General features: G+C 35.8%; 1 pseudogene across 1 annotated transcript; it reads left to right on the forward strand.

The window, feature by feature from the left end:
• Nucleotides 1-5,880: 5,880 nt before the first annotated feature.
• LOC308496632 (tubulin alpha-1A chain-like) lies at nt 5,881-7,239 on the forward strand (annotated as a pseudogene). Its single transcript has one exon. The product of its transcript is annotated as a tubulin alpha-1A chain-like (transcript).
• The last annotated feature ends 1,369 nt before the right edge of the window (nt 7,240-8,608 follow it).

Consider the following 8,608-nt stretch of genomic DNA (forward strand, 5'->3'; position numbering starts at 1 on the left):
GATTTCATTAAAAATGCATGGATCCGGTAAGAGGAAAAAACTTGGGACAAGGCCATTAGTGTCTGTTCAGTTCCTTAGGGAAGGAGATAAAAGATATCTGTCATGTCAAGATATATCATATTTACTCTAAAACAGAGCTTGTTTTTTTTTCTTGAAATATATTGTATTTAATTGTTTTAGGTGCACTTAAGAAGCAAAATGATCGAGGGTAATTGCTATATAAATTTTCATGAATAAGAATCTAATTCGAGTGTATCATCATACCTCTGTTGAATGATTACTTCCACAGGTAAAATGATTGCTCATGAAATACAGTCCTACCTTGCACATTCCATCCAGGAATGGAAAGTTTAGGGACAAATATATGTATGTTATTTTATTTAAACATTAAAGTGCTTTTAAATTAAATTTCCTGATTCTATTATTCAGGAAAGCTCTTTTTAAATTAATGTGTTTGAATTAAATAATGTAACTTTATCAAGAGAAGCTAAACTAGATGAAACATTTTAAAATATGACAAAAATTAAATGTGCTTGTTAAAATAGATTTTGAGGTATCTAAGTACAATTTAAATATTGTGCACTTAGAGTAATAATTGAAAGATTATTTTTGACTACAATAGTTTCAAAGAAATTAAATTAAGAAATATCATTCAGAAATGTCAATTTAATTTGAAAATCTTTCCCAAGTCATTTGTGTTCCATGTTTATATAACATTGTCGAAATCTGTTAATAATACATGTCTTATCAGACTTCAACTTGTTGGTATATTTATAATTTACTATATAAATTATAAAATGCTGTTCATATGGTTAGGTTCCGTTTGAAGGTCAAATGATTATAATAACAGAAATCCAAAGAAAAATCATTTTAAACATTTTAGAGTAGAATAAGTGCCAGTATTAAGAAATATTAATAACAAATGCCCTGAAAAAGCAGTTTAAGTACAACGTAATATAATAGACATGAGATGTTTTTTTGTTTTATTTATTTTTTTAATTAAAAATTATTGGCGTGACAATGGTTGGTAAAATTATAGGTTTCAAGTGTACAATTCTGTAATACATCATCTAGTATATATCACACTGTGTGTTTACCCCCAGAATCAGTTCTCCTTCCATCACCATATATTTGACACTGTTTACTCTCATCTACCACCCTCTTCCCCCCTTACCCTCTGGTAACCACTAAACTATTGTCTGTGTCTCTGAGTTTTCGTTTCTTTGTTTGTCTTGTTCCTTTGTTGCTTTCAGTTTTATTTCCCACATATGAGTGAAATCATATGGTTCTTGACTTTTTCTGTGTGATTTCTTTGGCTTAGCATAATAATCTCAAGATTCATCCATTTTTTTGAAAATGGCACTATTTCATATTTTCTTATGGCGGAGTAGTATTCCATTGTGTATATGCACCACATCTTCCTTATCCATTCATCTATCAAAGGACACGGGTTGTTTCCATGTCTTGACCACCATAAATAAAGTTGCGACAAACATTGGAGCACACGGGTCTTTATGGACAAATGTTTTCAGATTTTGGGGCCTATACCCAGGAGAGGGATTGCTGGGTCATATGGTTTACAGGAGTAACAAACATTTCTTGTTTCCTCTGTCAGAGTAAGGAAAAGGTTGGGCTACATGTTAATATATGCAAATATAATGGTCTCTGAGTTACAATCCCACTGACAATGGGATCCTCATTTGCCCCTTTTTTCAGTTGACTTGTGTTGGATAATCAAGATAAGCTATAATTTATCCTGTCTCGTAAAGGAGCTCAAAAAATACTAAATTTAATACTATTATATATCACATATTAAACACTGTTTTGTTTTTCTTATGTCTTTCTTTTTTTGATAGTAAATAACATGGATAACATTTCCCTGCAAAGAAAACTAAACCTTATGCAAAACATAGAATAGACAAAAATATTTTTGCGGGAAATATAAGAAAGTTAAGATGTTAAGTTGCATTATACTTGGTCAGTTAGATTGGAAGCAGTTTTTGAAGGACACTGAGTGGCTTGGTGTTTTTGGGTATTTACCCTGAAGAGTAAAGCTCAAAAATAGAGTTCTAAGCAGAGGATTAACATGAATAAATTTGATTTTTTCTCCAAAAGTAAAGAGAATGGATAGAAGTTGAAAATAAACTGTTGGAAAAGAAGCAACATAAGCATGGTGTAATAAGATAGCAAAGGTCTGAATAACAAAGTCAAACACAGAAAGAAAACAGCCAGATTCTGGATATATTGCTGCTTAATCTTTGTACCAAGTAGGGTAAATATTTTGCTCACAAGATCTTTTGAAAAATCAAACATTGAATAATGCCCTTAATTTGGATATTTTTAAGTCTTCAGTAAAATATGCTTGAGCTCAAATTGTTTCATAGATCAATGTCACAAGGGTATCTAACAACCTATTGGATTGCACAGTGAAAATTCCATCGATAACAGGGAAAAGGAAAAGAAAAAAACTAGAGAGGGAAGAAAAAGGCCATCTAGTTTGGAACCGAAGAAAGTTCAGTGTGCATGTTTTTATTGTGTGTGTTTTTTGTTTTGTTTTTTTAAGAATACTACACTGACATTTTTTCACCTCCTTATTAATGACTAAGAAAAAATAGAACTACTTGACTATAAACAATTTTAAAAGCTTTATTAAGATATAATTGTTATGCAAAATACTGTACATATTTAACTTATACAATTTGATGAGTTTGGACAAATACAAATACCTGTGACCTGTCACTACAATATAGGTAATAGACATGTCCGACTCTTCCCAAAGAAGATTCCTTGTGTGGTCCGCCCCACCCCCAGTGTGTGTGTGTGTGTGTTTGTGTGTGTGTGTGTGTGTGTGTGTGTGTGTGTTAAGAACTGTGAACATGAGATTTACCCTCTCAACAGATTTGGAAGTGCACAACATTGTGTTGTTAACTAGAGATACTCTGCTATAGAGCAGACCTCTGGAACTCAATGTATGTAGTATAAATGAAACTTTACAACAACTGAATAACTAACTCACCATCACCACAATCAAGGTAATAAACATATTCATCATCTCCAGAATTCCTCATACCCCCCTTTTTGTTGATAAGAACACTTGATGTGAGACCTAACCTTTTAACTAAGTTTTAAAATGCACAATACAATATTGTTAACTATGCACTATGGCAGACAGTATATATCAAGAACTTAGTCATCTTGCACAACTGAAACTTGATGCCCATTGCACAACTCCCCATTTCTCCCATTTCCCTGCACTGGCAATCATTATTCTATTCTCTGCTTCTATGAGTTGACTATTTAAGATAACTCTTATAAGTGGAGTGATCCTGTATTTTTCCTCCTGTGACTGACTTTTTTCACTTAGCAGAATGTCCTCCAGGTTCGTTTGTCTTGTCATAAATGTTAGGACTTCCTTATTTTTTATGACTAAATACTATGCCATGGTAAGAATATATCACATTCTATTTATCCATTCATCTGTGGATGGACTACTTGGTTATTTCCATATTTTCACTATTCTGAGCAATGCAGTGAACATGGGAATGCAGATATCTCTGATATTCTGTTTTCAATTGGTTTCAATATAGATGAGAAGTACTGTGTTTCTACAAAAATAAGACCTAGCCGGATCATCAGATCTAATACCTCTTTTGGAGCAAAGATTGTTTTATTTTACTATAAGACTGGGTATAATATAATATAATATAATATAATATAATATAATTTTTGCTCCAAAAGATGCATTAGAGCTGATGGACTGGCTAGGTCTTATTTTCGGGAAAACATGGTAGATACAGAATGATTACTGGATCTCTGAAACTATTTTAATTTTTTGATCCATTAATGGACAATTATTTTGGCTCTATATCTTGGCTCTTGTGAATAATGCTGCAATGAACATGGAAGTGCAAATATGTAGAGATTCTGATTTCAATAATTTTGTCTCTATACCCAGAAGTGGAAATACTGGATTATATGGTATTCCTATTTTTTATTTTTTCAGCAACCTCCATACTGTTTTCCATACCAACATGTACAAAAGTTCTAATGTCTTCACAGCCTTGCCAACACGTTTTTTTTTATTTATTTATTTATTTATTTATTTATTTATTTATTTATTTACTTACTTACTTACTTATTTGTATTTTGATACTAGCCACCATAACAAGTGTGAGGTGCTATCTCATTTCAATTTTGATTTGCATTTCCCCCATAATTGATAATTTTAAGCATTTTTCCATATATCTACTGGTCATTTGTATGTCTTTGTTGGAGAAATGGCTGTTCAATTTTTTTTTGCTTATTTTTAAATCAGATTGTTTGTTTTTATGCTGTTGAATAGTAAGCATTTCTTACATATCATAAATATTGACCCCTAATCAAATGTATGGTTTGGAAATATTTTCTCCCACCCTATGAGTTGCCTTTTCTTTGTTTTTGAGGTCTCATTTGTCTTATCTGCCCCATTTGCTTTATTTTTGCTGTTCTTGTCTGTGCTTTTTATATCATGTCCAAGAGCTCATTGCCAAGACCAGTGTCAAGAAACTTTGCCCTTATGTTTTGTTCTAGGAAATTTACCGTTTTGTGTCTCGTTTAAGTGTTTTATCCATTTTTAATTGATTTTTATTTATGGTGTAAGGTAAGGTGGTCCAATTTCATCTTTTTGCATATGAATATTCTGTTTACCCAACACCATTGGTTAAAGAGACTGCTCTTTCCCCATTGTATATTCTTGGCACCCTAAATGAAACTTAATTGTACAGAGCATCTAAAAATAATTTAAAATAAAGCAAGAATGAAACAAGAGAACATTGATGGGTGCAATATTATGATTTACAAGAAAAAAATATGTATTTGTTTATTCAGGTGACCAAAATATGTTCCTCATTTGAATTTGTTTGTGGCCTAGGATTCCTACTCATAGCTCCCAAAGCCCTTGTAATTGAGAATGTCAAATGTGTCTCTCTTGCTATGTTAATGAGGTGACCTTTGCTATACCTAAGAATGGGGCCTGGTTGCTTGCCAACAGAACCAACTATCAATGAATAGAGTGATTGGAGGGTTGGCATTTTCAGCCCAATGCCCTGTCCCTTGTGGAGCGGAGAAGAGCTGAAGGTTTAATCAATCCCCAATGGCCAATAATTTAGTCAACCATACCTGTGTAATGAAACCTCCATAAAAACCCAAAAGGACAAGGTTCAGAGAACTAACAAGCTGAGGAACACCTGGGGATGTGAGGATTTTGTCTAAAAATATCATTAAGAGATGAAATTTAAATCATGGAGTGAAGGAAAATATCTTAAACATACAGTTGATGTCAATATGTATGGTATCCTAAAATCAATGGGGGAAAGTCAACAATCACTTTTAAGAAATGAACAAAAGTGTGGAATAGTCACCATATAAAAGAGACTAAATGATTAATAAATATGTGAAAAGATATTCCCTTCAACCATCATAAGGGAAATACAAAATAAAATATAAGATTAAAATACCCACGTAAAGGGCTAAGGATCAAAAACTGGAAATCTAATTTTTGGCTGGTGGAAGTATGAATTGATACCATGTTGGAAAACGACAAATAATTACTGAAACCAAACATATACATCCCATATGATTCAGAAATTCTATTCTGACATATGGTCAACAGAAATGCCTACAAGTGTGCCACAAAATATATGTAGAAAAATAGATAATAGAACATTTTGTGGTAGTCAAAACCAGAAAACATCTCAAATGTCCATCAAAAATAAGAATTGAATAAGTGAATTAAGATATAGTTATGCAGGTTCTCTTCCTTTGACTGCCTAAGAGTCACGCTGTAAGAAGCAAGAACCTCTTCTTCTCAGCCATCCTCCCGGCAGCTGCAAAGCAGCAACCATGTGTGAGTGCATCTCCATCCATGTTGGCCAGGCTGGCGTCCAGATCAGCAATGCCTGCTGGGAGCTCCACTGCCTGGAACATGGCTTCCAACCCAATGGTCAGATGCCAAGTGACAAGACCACTGGGGAAGGAGATGACTCCTTTAGCAATTTCTTCAGTGAGACAGGTGCTGCAAGCATGTACCCAGGGCAGTGTTTGTAGAGTTGGAACCCACGGTCATTGATGAAGTTCACACTGGCACCTACTGTCAGCTCTTCCACCCCAAGCAGCTCATCACAGGTAAGGAAGATAGGTGCTGCCAATAACCATGCTCATGGGTGCTACACCATTGGCAAGGAGATCTCTGACCTTGTCTTGGACCAAGCTTGGAAACTGGCCGGCCAGTACACAGTTCTTCAGGGCTTCCTGGTTTGCCACAGCTTTGGTTGGGTAACTCGTTCTGGATTCACCTCCCTGCTGATGGAATGCCTCTCTGTTGATTATGGCAAGAAATTCAAACTAGAGTTCTCCATTTACCCAGCCCCCGGGTTTCCACTGCTGTAGTTGAGCCCTAAAACTCCAACCTCACTACCCACACCACGCTGGAGCACTCTGATTATGCCTTCATTGTTGAAAATGAGGCCATCTATGATATCTGTCTTAGAAACCTCGATATTGAGCACCCAACCTATATTAACCTGAATAGGTTCATAGGTCAAACTGCAGCCTCCATCACTGCTTCCCTCAGATTTCATGGAGCCCTGAATGCTGACTCGACTGAATTCTAGACCAACCTGATACCCTTTCCCTGCATCCACTTTCCTCTGTCCACATAAGCCCCTTTCATCTCTGCTGAGAAAGCCTACCATGAACAGCTTTCTGCAGCAGAGATCACCAATGTGTGCTTTGAGCCAAGCAACCAGATGGGGAAATGGGAACGTTGCCACAGTAAATACGTGGCTTGCTTCATGTTGTACTGTGCTAATGTGGTTCCCAAAGATGTCAATGCACCATTGCCACCATCAAAACCAAGTGTGCCATCCAGTGTGGACTGGTGTCCCACTGGTTTCAAAGTTGGCATTAATTACCAGCCCCCCCGCCCCACTGTGGTACCTGGTGGAGACCTGCCCAAAGTACAGCAAGCTGTGTGCCTGTGAGCAACACCACAGCTGTTGCTGAGGCCTGGACACACTTGGACCACGAGTCTGACCTGATGGATGCCAAGCGTGCCTTTGTTTACTGGTACGTGGGTAAGGGCTTGGAAGAAGGAGAGTTTTCTGAGGACCATGAAGATATGGCTGTCCTTAAAGGAGACTATGAGGAGGTTGGTTGGATTCTGTTGAAGGAGAGCGTGAGGAAGAAGGAGAGGAATACTAAAGTTATTATGTCACAAAGGTGCTCCTTTTACACAGAAGCTCATTTTGTTTTAAACATTGAAAAGCTGTGGTCTCAAGATTGCCATAGGGATACGACAGCCAGTTGGGGGACTGTAATCAATAACGTTCTAAAGATTTTGTGGGGGGTCAGATGGACAATTGTCTTCTTAGGGAGACAACTTCATAGACTGTGTAGATGCCTGACCCACTGCACTGTATAGCTGAAGCTGAAGCTGAATAATATTGAATGTCAACTAAAACTTAACGTATACATAGTCACAGGATATGGAGTACAGCATAAGGAATAGAGTCAGTGGAACTGGAACAGCTATATACGATGTCAGAGGGGCAGTAGATTGGTGTAGAGGGGTTATCACTTTGTTAGGGGTATAAATGTCTACCTATTACATTGTTACACCTGAAACTAATAGAACTATAAAAAAAGAAAAGCCGTGGCCTGACCAGTTGATGTATATGGAACAGTGTGTATTCTCGTATATAATTACTGGCCTATGCTTTAAAACAGGATGCTTTGTTACCAACCCAACCTGTCCATTTCTCTGATGGGTTTGAATGAAGTATTCCCTGTCTTAAATGACAAAAAAAAAGATATAGTTATACAATGTATTACTCAACAGCAATCAGCAATGCAAATGATAAACTGCTGTCATACATAGCAACAGAGGAACCGCACACGAGGTTAAAAGAAGGAGGGCACAAAACAGTACTTACTCTATGTTGCTGTTTCTATAAAGATTTTTTAAAAGTTCTCCCAATCTATGGATCTGAAAATTAAAAGTATTTACCATTGAGCTGATGTGTAAGTGACAAAGAAGGGCATGAGTAAAGTCTCTGGGATGCAAGTTCTATTTATCAATCTGTGAGTTGGTTATATGTACATGGATGGTGATTCTTTGTGAAAAGCCATTGAGCTCTAGTTTTACTGCTGATGACTTTTTGGAAATATATGAAATTGTGTGACACTGCAAATCTACTTTTATATTTGTATCACCTGAACAAGATTCCATTACCACCCCCTTTCCTAGGCAAACATTAATCTTTGTCTTTAAAATTTGCCTTTTCTGGAAATTCCATATAAACTGGATCATAAAATATGTAATAATTTGTGTTTGACTTCTTTCACTTAGTATAATATTTTTGCAAATTATCCGTTTTGTAGCATGGATCAGTACTTTATTTTAAATTGTTGAACAGTATTCTGTTGCATGGTTATAACATGTTTTATTTATCCATGCAGTAGCTGATGGACATTTGGATTTTTCATTTTTTTAAATGAAGAATAGTGCTGCTATAAATTGAGTAGATGTGCCTTTTTGTGAACACTGCTTGCATTACTTTTGGAGTAGAAT

This window comes from Rhinolophus hipposideros (assembly GCF_964194185.1).
Source record: "Rhinolophus hipposideros genome assembly, chromosome: 4".
Taxonomy (NCBI): Eukaryota; Metazoa; Chordata; class Mammalia; order Chiroptera; family Rhinolophidae; genus Rhinolophus; species Rhinolophus hipposideros.